The sequence below is a fragment of the Capricornis sumatraensis genome, chromosome 2, assembly GCF_032405125.1.
Source record: "Capricornis sumatraensis isolate serow.1 chromosome 2, serow.2, whole genome shotgun sequence".
NCBI classification, from domain to species: Eukaryota; Metazoa; Chordata; class Mammalia; order Artiodactyla; family Bovidae; genus Capricornis; species Capricornis sumatraensis.
The window spans coordinates 78,300,623-78,312,958 of NC_091070.1; the positions used below are offsets into that span (position 1 = coordinate 78,300,623).

The window sequence follows — 12,336 nt, forward strand, 5'->3', positions numbered from 1 at the left end:
ATTCATGTTGATTGAGTCAGTGATGCCATCCAACCATCTCATCCTATTTTCCCCTTCTCCTCCTGCCTTCAGTCTTTTCCAGCATCAGAGTCTTTTCAGATGAGTCAGTCATTTGCATCAGGTGGCCAAAATATTGGAGTTTCAGCTTCAGCATCTATCCTTCCAATTAATATTCAGGGCTGATTTCCTTTAGGATGGACTGGTTGGATCTCCTTGCAACCCAAGGGACTCTTAAAGAGTCTTCTCCAACACCACAGTTCAAAAGCATCAGTTCTTCAGCACTCAGCTTTCTTTATGGTCCAAATTATATGACTACTGGTAAAACCATAGCTTTGACTAGACGGACAGTTGTCGGCAAAGTAATGTCTCTGGTTTTTAGTATGCTGTCTAGGTTGGTCATACCTTTTCTTCCAAGGTGCAAGTATCTTTTAATTTCACTGCTGCAGTCACCATCTGCAGTGACTTTGGAGCCCAAGAAAATAGTTTCTCGCTGCCTCCATTTTTCCCCATGTATTTGCCATAAAGTGATGGGAGCAGATGCCATGATCTTAGTTTTTTGAATGTTGAGTTTTAAGTCAGCTTTTTCAGAAATTGCACTCATCTCACATGCTAGCAAAGTAATGCTCAAAATTCTGCAAACTAGGCTTCAACAGTACATGAATGATGAACTTCTAGATGTTCAAGCTGGATTTAGAAAAGGCAGAGGAACCAGAGATCAAATTGCAAACATCCGTTGGATCATCGAAAAAGCAAGAGAATTCCAGAAAAACATCTACTTCTGCTTTATTGTTTACACCAAAGCCTTTGGCTATGTAGATTGCAATGAACTGTGGAGAATTCAAGAGATGGGAATACCAGACCACATTACCTGCCTCCTGAGAAATCTGTATGCAGGTTAGGAAGCAACAGTTAGAACTGGACATGGAACAACAGACTGGTTCCAAATCAGGAAAGGAGTATATCAAGGCTATATATTGTCACCCTGCTTATTTAACTTATATGCAGAGTACATCATGAGAAATGCTGCTCTGGATGAAGCACAAGCTGGAATCAAGATTGCTGGGAGAAATATCAATAACCTCAGATACATAAATGACACCACCCTTATGGCAGAAAGTAGGAACTAAAGAGCCTCTTGATGAAAGTGAAAGAGGAGGGTCAAAAAGCTGGCTTAAAACTCAACATTCAAAAATATAGAGATTATGAAGTGATATCAACAGTGTTTATAAGATAACATTAAGTTAAAGAAACAGAACAAAGCCATCACCTTGTTATTCAAGTGTTCTTAGTTTAATTCCCACTAAATCAACTATGTTGTTTTATTTAAGTTTCTGCCTTAAAAAGTATGTTTCTTATTCAACAGGATTTTTAAGGCTCTCCTCACTCCCTGCTTTTTTTTTTCCTTGTCTGACATGCTTGAATCCAGGGTATCTCACCTCTTCACAATACAACCAGAAAGTCCTTAGGAGATACACTCAAAACATAACTGAGTTTTTATAAGCTCCCACAGCCCTGAGTCTGTCTCTCAAAATATATACATCTGGTGTCTTGATGGAAAGGCATCTCTCATGACCAAAGTCTCCTTTGGAATATTTAAACACATGTTTGCACTAGTTCAGAGCTATACAAGGAGGGCGTTTACAAAAACGGCATTCTGGGCATTGATGCCACTTAAAACACAGACCTCCATGAGCAACAGGTCCTCTCACTCACCAGTCAAAGCAAATGTGCTCTGCTGCCCTTTCTGGACTCTAAGAAGCTACCCTACCATTCTAGACTATGACTTCCCACCCCCTCCTTTTTTCTGTTTTTTACTTTGGTGAATCTACCTAAACTTCCAAAAGAAAACACTGATGTAAGACTTTTTGTTTATTTGCTTGTCTGTTTCTTTCAAGAAGACCCCTGAGACACAAAGAACATGATTTCTCTCACAGCTGGTCATTGGCTCAGGGAAACAAAGAGCTTGCAATTTAGTTTAGTCCTGGAGTGAAAAATGAAGCTGAAATGGGAACAGTTTCTTTTTCATTCATTCCTGTTTCCTTCTGTTAACAAGAACCAACAGAATTTACATCTCAAAAGAGTAACCTGTCACCAAAAGAAATATTCTAATTACAAGACCAGTATTTATTTGTCATAAAAAGAAAGAAAGAAAGAAAGAAAACCAAGTTAGAGAAACACCTATAAACTCAACCTACAGGAATTACCACTATGGACAGTTAAGCATTTATACTTTCCATTTCATCTTGTTCACAAACATGAAAAAATAAGTGTAGAGAGATGTGGGTCGTTCACATTATTTCAAAGAACCAGTGTTTTTCAAAGTCTCTGCAAAAAAAGATAGATCTGTTTCTTAAAAAAAAAAAAAAACTCTTTATGTAGTTCAGTTGAGCTCCTCCCATTTCTGACCTGAAACCCAGTGACTTGATTCTGAGACACTGTCCTCTTCGAAGCAGTCACCAAATAACGTAAACACGTTAACGAGAGATCCAGAAGAAATGATGAATATGAAGTTTATCTTCACTTCACTTCTAGCACTGGCCCTTCCAGGTAACTGAGTCCTGTCCTGCATCTGAGTTGCCCTCCTGGTGGAGGCAGCCTGAATGAGCCTTGGCTGAGGTCTGCTTTGTGTTTCAGGGCCGAGAAGAGCAGACTGGATCAGATCCCAGGAGTCAGAAGTGTCTGGAGCAGAGGGGAAGACTGTGAGCCTCTTCTGTAATTATTACACTTCATCTAGAAGCTTCATTAGTCTCTTCTGGTATCGACAGTATCCAAATCAGGCGCCAGAATATATTCTCTACAGACAGTGGGGGTCCTCTGGAAAAGGGTATGCCAGTTTTGCCACAGAACAGTTTTACTCAGATAATACAGCCAACACAACAAATTTGTACATCAAAAAGGTGGTGCCTGCAGACACGGCCCTGTATCTCTGTGCCCTGGAGAGGCACAAAGAGAATACTGCATAGGGTGGCGGTACAAGAACATCAAAGCACAGGAGGAAGCAGAATGTAGCCCACAAAACCACACTGAGGAAACCAGAATTGAAAGAGACACGTGTACCCCAATGTTCATCACAGCACTGTTTACAACAGCCAGGACATGGAAGCAACCTAGATGTCCATCAGCAGATGAATGAATAAGATAGCTGAGGCACATATACACAATGGAATATTACTCAGCTATTAAAAACAATGCATTTGAATCAGTTCTAATGAGGTGGATGAAACGAGTCTATTATATAGAGTGAAGTAAGTCAGAAAGAAAAACACCAATACAGTATACTAACACATATATATGAAATTTAGAAAGATGGCAACAATGACCCTATATATGAGATAGCAAAACAGAGGTAAAGAACAGACTTTTGGACTCTGTGGGAGAGGGCGAGGGTGGGATGATTTGAGAGAATGGCATTGAAACATGTATATTATCATATGTGAAATAGATAGCCAGTCCAGGTTCGATGCATGATACAGGATGCTCAGGGCTGGTGCACTGGGATGACCCTGAGGGATGGGATGGGGAGGGAAATGTGAGGGGGGTTCAGCATGGGGAACACATGTACACCCGTGGCTGATTCATGTCAATGTATGACAAAACCACTACAATATTGTAAAGTAATTAGCCTCCAATCAAAATAAATTAATTTTTAAAAGCACACATTGATTTTTTTTTTTTGCAAGACACATTATGGTAGTTTGGAGATATGGGATCAGAAAAATTCTGCTCTGACTACATTATAGCTATTCAGTTGTAAGCAAATAGCTTAAGCTTTTGGAATTCCTATTTCCTGAAATTAGAAATAGTAATACCATGCTTGTTTGTCAGTTCTTACCTTTCCAGTTGGCGACAGGAGGCCAAGTGAGTAAGGGCAATCTTCACACAGGCTGCTTGAGTCAGAGGACACCTGCTGCAATGGTTCAAACCACACTTCTAACTGTCTACTACCATCCAAAGCCTAGCGTCTTTGTACAAATGTTGGACAGGGTGTAAAAGACAAAGACTTTAAACCTTATTCATTATAAACTGTGTTAGCACGAGCAGCCTTGTTAGCCTTGTGTTACCACAAGCAGCTTCCAGGCTAGAAACCTGGGATTCCTGCAGTTCACAGTGAAGCCTGCACCAGCCTCACTGTGGCTGAATAACTGTACCAGTCATAATAAGAGAACTTATTTCTACATAAACAAAATTTTTAAAAAGTCTTAGCTCTAAACTTTGTAGCTAGTGTTAAACAACTGAGGACTCTTCTCAATTCCAGCTCAGCATCCCTGGCTCTTCCTCTTCTCTTTAACTGGAGGCACCAGCTTTATGGTTCACTGCCCCCTAAATCCTCTTCTTTAGTTGTCCCAGACCCACAAACAGAGCCCCCCTGGAATGCCCTGTGTATGTCTCCAACTCATCTTTTACATGGCAAAGTAAGAAAAAGCAACCTTCAGCTCTTTGCTCTATAGTAGACCAGTCAGTGGAAGATTGAACTGATTGTACCAAGCATTCTGAAATCTCCATTGACCTCTCATGGGAAACCACTTCTGGTTTCAAAGAAAGAAGATAAGTTAAAGCTGTAATCTTCAAAATTAACTTTTTCTTGTGATTGTTTTAAAATAGTTAAAAATTGTGGAATCTAAAATAGGACACAAATGAATTTATCTGTGAAACAGAAACAGACCCACAGACCTAGAAAATAGACGTGTGGTTGCCAAGCGGGGTTGGGGAGAGATGGATTAGGATTAGCAGACGGATAAACAAAAAGGTCTTACTGTATAGCACAGGGAACTATGTTCATATCCTGTGGTAAACCATGATAGGAAGGAATACAAAAAGGAATGTGTATATATATATGTGTATAACTGAATCACATCACTTTGCCACATCAGAAATTAACACATTATAAATCAACTATACTCCAATTTAAAAAGTTATATATTGAATTGACTTTAAGAGATAAATACCCTCTCATTTTTAAAAAGTTGGAACATTATTGGAACATTACAGATAAGGCATAAGTCCTTTCTGCACACATCTTCATCTGGTCTCTTTTCCTAGAGGTAAATTGCTGCTTTGGGTTTATATGGTAATATATGTTAAGGCCCTTTATCATAATTAATATGGACATATATGTATACATGTACTTATGGAAAATATGTACTGTTATTTTGTGGCATTTTTACATATATGTTAACAGACATGTTTTACTCAACAACTTCCCTTTATTTTATTCACAAAATGGATTTGAAAACTAGCCATGTTGACAGATAGAGATCATTTCATTCCCTTTTAATTCATGCAAAGTAATTCATTGTATCAATTGTCTACAGCTTATTTAATAATGCCAGTAATAGTAATAATATTATTTCTCTATGAGGTAGTGAACCAAGGCTTAGAAGATTAACTGACCAACATCACATGACTAGTAAGTGGCAGAATGGAACGCAAATTAAATCTTCCGACTTTATTTAGAAGATACTTCTGAATCTAGGCTAGGTTTTTCTTGTTTCTCATTGTCACCATGCTCAGTGACCAGGAAGAAGACTTTCTTCACAGAAACCCCTTTCTCCAGAACCAACAAAGGTCCATCTAGTCAAAGCTATGGTTTTTCCAGGAGTCATGTATGGATGTGAGAGTTGGACTATGAAGAAAGCTGAGAGCTGAAGAATTGATGCTTTTGAACTGTGGCATTGGAGAAGCTCTTGAGAGTCCCCTGGAATGCAAGGAGATCCAACTAGCCCATCCTAAAGGAAATCAGTCCTGAATATTCATTGGTAGGACTGATGCTGAAGCTGAAACTTCAATACTTTGGCAATCTTATGTGAAGAGCTGACTCATTTGAAAAGACCCTGATGCTGGGAAAGATTGAGGGAGGGAGGAGAAGGGAACGACAGAGGATGAAATGCTTGGATGGCATCACTGGTTCAATGGACATAAGCTTGAGTAAACTCCAGGAGTTGGTGATGGACAGGGAGGCCTGACATGCTGTGGTTCATGGGGTCGCAAAGAGTCAGACACGACTGAGTGACTGAACTGAAATGAACTGAATCTGAATATATGGCTTATATAAATTGCTGCTCCTTTGGCATGATTCTTATGGTTCTTGGGCAGGATAGCAAAATCCCTCTCTTCCATATTTGTAAACTTTCCTATAATGCAATTCTGGTTGATGCTGCCAATTTTTTCCTTCATTCCTTTCTCTCCAATCAAAGAAAATGATCTCTCTTCAAAATGCTCAAAAACAGGGAATCAAGCCTAATGTTGATATCTAATAGGAAACATAAAAAGGATTAAACTGAGATAACTGTGGAGAGTAGTGACATGATGGAGTGTCGCCATATTGTACTGGTTGTCACGTTTCCACCTGTGGCTGCAGCATTGCACACAACTCCAGTGCTCTGCATGAGGCTGGCCATGCACACAGAGCAGAGTGGAACCTTGGGCTTGTCAGAACACACCAGATTTTACTCGGGAAGATCAGAAGACTGCCCACATGTGCTGCCCAAGACTGCCATGGGCAGTTGTAATTCCATCTTCCTCAGCAGGGAATGAGTCACCTGGAGGTGGAAGCTTTTCTGAAAGATGCTTGCAGTGAAGGAGAGGAAAAGAGTAATAGACATCAGGCTGTGATTTCTTATGCAGTCGTCTTCAGACACTGGGGCTTGTAGATGTTCTAAACAGGTTGTTCAGAACTATTGCACTGTGAGTCATAGATCCAGCCTGGCCTGTTCTGTTGTTACTTTTTCTGCCAGTTTCAGCAGCACTCAAAAAATCATTCTATCCTAACCTAGCATCTTTACAGAAGGGGGGGTCTTTGCTCTGAACTGCAAATACTTTACACATAATCCAATTATTTTCTTTGTTGGTTTAGGTGGCGTCCCAGTGGGGAGATACTGATATTTTTCAAGTGATTGTTTGAAGTTCAGCAGCTTCTAGGAACAGACAATTTTCTGAGAACTTGCAGAAAGCAGCCAACACTCTCATTTTCACCATCTGAGCTGTGAGGCCAGGAGATTAGAAGGAGTATGTCTGTGCACTCAGGATGCTCACAGTAAGAGGAAAAATAAAAACTGTAAGACCAAAACCTCAGAGCTTGTACGCCAGACTCACCTGCTGCAGGAGCTGGGGAGGGCCCACAGACCCTAAACGGAAAAGCATGACTGAAGAATGGAAAGGAAACAGATAATTGTATTACAGGAAAAACCATCGCAAACTGCATTCACTGAAGGTTTTCAACTCACAGTCCTGCAATTGATTCTCACCTTTAAATCTTAACAAATTAAAGAAAAAAAAAATCTGGCATTTTATTTTAATCTAATTATTTTTCTATTTTCTTTAAACTTTTAGTTAAGTTTAAAGCACTGCTGCTTATTATAATAAATGAAGCAATAAAAAATACATAGTTAATCCTCATTCACCCGTTTCTCATCCCTGGGAGGCAAGCAAATTTAATACCTGGTGAGATCTTTCCCACCATTCTCCCCACTTATGTAAATATATACAACATATAGTCATATATATATAGCAGTTGTTTGGTTTATATGCTTATTGCTTTCTTGGTTTGTACAGTTAGAACTGGACATGGAACAACAGACTGGTTTCAAATAGGGAAAGGAGTATGTAAAGGCTGTATATTGTCACCCTGCTTATTTAACTTATAAATAAGCATCATGAGAAACGCTGGGCTGGATGAAGCACAAGCTGAAATCAAGAATGCCGGGAGAAATCTCAATAACCTCAGATATGCAGATGACACCACCCTTCTGGCAGAAAGCGAAGAGGAACTAAAGAGCCTCTTGATGAAAGTAAAAGAGGAGAGTGGAAAAGTTGGCTTAAAACTCAGTATTCAGGGGGAGCGGAGGGGAGGGGAGGGGAGGGGAGGCCGGGAGGGGGAGGGGCGGGGAGCTGGAGAGATTAAGTTTTTGTGTGTGTGTCCCTCTGTGCGTGTGTCATTTTAAGGTGGCCCGGGAGCGGCCCAGAGGAGCCGGCGGCGGCCCGAGGAGCGAGGGACGGAGCCGGGAGCCATGCCGCGCTGACCCGGGGGGCCCGCACAGCCGCCGCCACCGCCGCCGCCGCCGGGTGGGGTGGAAGGGGCGGGAGCCGCCGCCGCTGCCGCCGCCGCCTCCCGGGTGGGCGCCCTTCGCCGTGGACGCCGGCGGCCCGGGACGAGGTTTCATCGCCTTAAATGGTTTTGAACCAATGAAGCTGGATTCTCTTAAAAAAGACGGACAGCCCATCGTGTGAACTATAGAGTTTGTGGACAAATTTATGTTGGGCGCGTAGTGGCGTAATGCCCGCAGACTCCTGCGAGGGCCCCTAAGTTCTTAGAGGACTGCTTTGCCTTTTGAATCAGAGAGGTGCAAAGTTCGATAAAGAATGGCCCTTGTGGATAAGCACAAAGTCAAGCGACAGCGATTGGACAGAATTTGCGAAGGCATCCGCCCCCAGATCATGAACGGCCCCCTGCACCCCCGCCCCCTGGTGGCGCTGCTCGACGGCAGAGACTGCACGGTGGAGATGCCCATCCTGAAGGACTTGGCCACCGTGGCCTTCTGCGACGCACAGTCCACCCAGGAGATCCACGAGAAGGTTTTAAACGAGGCAGTCGGCGCCATGATGTATCACACCATCACGCTCACCAGGGAGGACCTGGAGAAGTTCAAGGCCCTGAGGGTGATCGTGCGGATAGGCAGCGGCTACGACAACGTCGACATCAAAGCTGCGGGGGAACTCGGGATCTCCGTGTGCAACATCCCATCCGCGGCTGTGGAGGAGACAGCGGACTCCACCATCTGCCACATTCTTAACCTGTACCGGAGGAACACCTGGCTGTACCAGGCGCTGCGGGAAGGCACGCGGGTGCAGAGCGTCGAGCAGATCCGGGAGGTCGCCTCGGGGGCCGCGCGCATCCGCGGGGAGACGCTGGGCCTCATTGGCTTCGGTCGCACGGGGCAGGCGGTTGCCGTTCGAGCCAAGGCCTTTGGATTCAGCGTCCTGTTTTATGACCCCTACTTGCAGGATGGGACGGAGCGGTCCCTGGGCGTGCAGAGGGTCTATACCCTGCAGGACTTACTGTACCAGAGCGACTGCGTCTCCCTGCACTGCAATCTCAACGAACATAACCACCACCTCATCAATGACTTCACTATAAAGCAGATGAGGCAAGGCGCCTTCCTAGTGAATGCAGCCCGCGGCGGACTGGTGGATGAGAAAGCCTTAGCCCAAGCCCTCAAAGAAGGCAGGATACGAGGGGCGGCCCTCGACGTGCACGAGTCGGAGCCTTTCAGCTTTGCTCAGGGTCCTTTGAAAGATGCACCGAATCTCATCTGTACTCCCCACACAGCCTGGTACAGTGAGCAAGCCTCACTGGAGATGCGGGAGGCGGCCGCCACTGAGATCCGCCGGGCCATCACAGGTCGCATCCCAGAGAGCTTAAGAAACTGTGTGAACAAGGAATTTTTTGTCACAACAGCTCCCTGGTCAGTAATAGATCAGCAAGCAATTCATCCAGAGCTCAATGGTGCCACATACAGATACCCGCCAGGCATCGTGGGCGTGGCTCCGGGAGGACTTCCTGCTGCCATGGAAGGAATCATCCCCGGAGGCATCCCGGTGACCCACAACCTCCCTACAGTGGCACATCCCTCCCAAGCTCCCTCTCCCAACCAGCCCACGAAACACGGGGACAATCGAGAGCACCCCAACGAGCAATAGCAGCGAGTGATGAAAGGTAATCATTCAGATACACCTGGGACCAAGAGACAGTGAAAAATGAACTAAGAGAAAAGGAATTTGACAGTCTTTTTAACTGATTCTGGACATATATGCATCATTGACGTTGCAGTGTTACAGCTACAAAAGAGCTAGAAGCCGAGAAGTGGGAAAACTGAAGATGTCGTCTGCTTGCAGAAGCGCTGAGAGAGACTAGGACGTGATTTATTAACGACCAACTTCTGTTATTGTGTGTTAAGTTTTTCATCTGTGCATCAAATCACAAAGAATAAATATAGATCTTTTTCCTTTATCAGTCCCTTGGGCACAGGAGGTCCTGAACACCTTGCTCTAGAATGTTGCATCAAGAGTTCCAAACATCAAAATAAAATATTAAAGAGGAAATCCCCACCCTATGACTCTAGTCCCTTCGGTCCACGGGGCTGGTTACCTCTTTTGCTAATAGGAAGATTCAATTACTACAAAATGGGGAGAACGCGGTCTGCCTGTGTTAGACACCGCGAGCACGGGATTGAAGACAGCACAGGCTCCTGTACAGAGAATTCTCCCACCTGAACTGCATACTGAGCGGGCAAGTTGGTTGTGAGTTCAGTGAAACCCTCTGATGATGCAAAAAAACAAAAAAGTATTAAGTTTCACAAGCTGTTTGTACTCAAATATATTTTCTCAGTTTCAGATCCTCAGCTATTTTATTGAGTGGAAAGTCTTGAACTGAAAGGGTTCAAGAAGAATAATGTTGCATTTCCTTATGTCTCAGGAAACACTTTTTATGGTAACTTGTCAGATTGTCTATGAACAAACCCGCTTTTTTAGACATTGATAAAGTCTTCTTTTCTTCACGTGATATTTTATACAAGAACACTTCAGGTGTGTTATTAGATGTGACTGATTTTAACAAATCCTATTAGATTTGTATCAACTAGTTACATGTTATATTCATAGTCTTTTGTGAATCATTGCCTTTTTTGTTTAAAAGATGGCCTATTTTGAGCCTTTGTATAGGTACATTCCTGTTTTTGTGACAAAAAAAAAAAACCTTTAAAACTGTCCCAAACAGAAAAATAATGGCTATCAGAAATATGTTTTGTTTTAGTGTGAGTTACCGTTACTGTATCTGTTTATTGTAAAGGTGGACATTTAGCGTTCAGTGCAGTTTTCAATAAAAAGTAATAAAAACTTCAAAAAAAAAAAAAACTCAGTATTCAGAAGACTAAGATCATGGCATCTGGTCCCATCATTTCATGGCAAATAGATGGGGAAGCAGTGGAAACAGTGGCTGACTTTATTTTTTTTGGGGGGGGGGGGGGGACGGCTCCAAAATCACTGCATACGGTGATTGCAACCATGAAATTAAAAGACGCTTACTCCTTGGAAGGAAATTTATGACTAACCTAGACAGCATATTAAAAAGCAGAGACATTACTTTGTTAACAAAGGTCCATCTAGTCAAGGCTATGGTTTTTCCAGTAGTCATGTATGGATGTGAGAGTTGGACTATAAAGAAAGCTGAATGCAGGAGAATTGATGCTTTTCAACTGTGGTGTTGGAGAAGACTTGAGAGTCCCTTGGACTGCAAGGAGATCCAACCAGTCCATCCTAAAGGAAATCAGTCCTGGGTGTTCATTGGAAGGACTGATGTCAAAGCTGAAACTCCAATATTTTGGCCACCTGATGCGAAGAGCTTACTCATTTGAAAAGACCCTGATGTTGGGAAAGACTGAAGGCAGGGGGAGAAGGGGACAACAGAGGGTGAGATTGTTAAATGGCATCACTGACTCAATGGACATGAGTTTGGGTAAACTCCAGGAGTTGGTGATGGACAGGGAAGCCTGGCAAGCTGTAGTCCATGGGATTCACAAAGAGTCAGACACGACTGAGCAACTGAACTGAATATTGATGTATATATATAAATATTATATATATATATATATATGTGTGTGTGTGTGTGTGTGTGTGTGTGTGTATATACATGTTTAGGGATTGTGGAGCCTGAATACAAGACCTGGCATCACCCAACCACCAGTAGCACCCTGTGCAGGACATCTCATCTAAACAACAAACAACACAAAAATACAAACCCAATCATCATCAGACAGGATTACCACCTCACTCAGCCTTGCCCAACAGAGGGAAAACAAACAAAAACACAGCACAAATCCTGCAGCATCAGCGGTGGCCAGCACACTAAGCGTATATATATGTGTGTTTCATATATATATATATATGTATATGAAACAGAGTAGTAAATCACAACCCACTCCAGTATTCTTGCCTGGAAAATCTCATGGACAGAGAAACCTGGTGGACTGCAGTCCATAGGGCTGAACATATATATATATATACATATGATTTATTTTTCACATAGTACAGTCATGTGCATTCCTAAAGGCCAGTAGATATTATTCTAACTTATTTATCTCTTTTTCCTAATGACAATAACCTTTGGTGAATTATCTTAACACAAAAATAATGCATTTCCATTACAGAAAATGTGGCCACTCAAGTAAAGACATAAAAAAGAAATAAAATTAGGAGGGAGAACAAGATGGCAGAGGAGTAGGTGGACATGGAGTACATCTCTTTTCATGTATAACATCAGGAATACACCTTCAGACACAGAAG

General features: G+C 42.7%; 2 protein-coding genes and 1 pseudogene across 2 annotated transcripts in view; all 3 read left to right on the forward strand.

Moving 5' to 3' along the window:
* Positions 1–12,336, forward strand: part of LOC138073034 (T cell receptor alpha chain MC.7.G5-like) — a 570,790-nt gene that overhangs the window by 174,349 nt on the left and 384,105 nt on the right. The window lies entirely within an intron of this gene.
* Positions 1–12,336, forward strand: part of LOC138073033 (T cell receptor alpha chain MC.7.G5-like) — a 418,018-nt gene that overhangs the window by 110,479 nt on the left and 295,203 nt on the right. The window lies entirely within an intron of this gene.
* LOC138073622 (C-terminal-binding protein 2 pseudogene) lies at positions 8,257–10,096 on the forward strand (annotated as a pseudogene).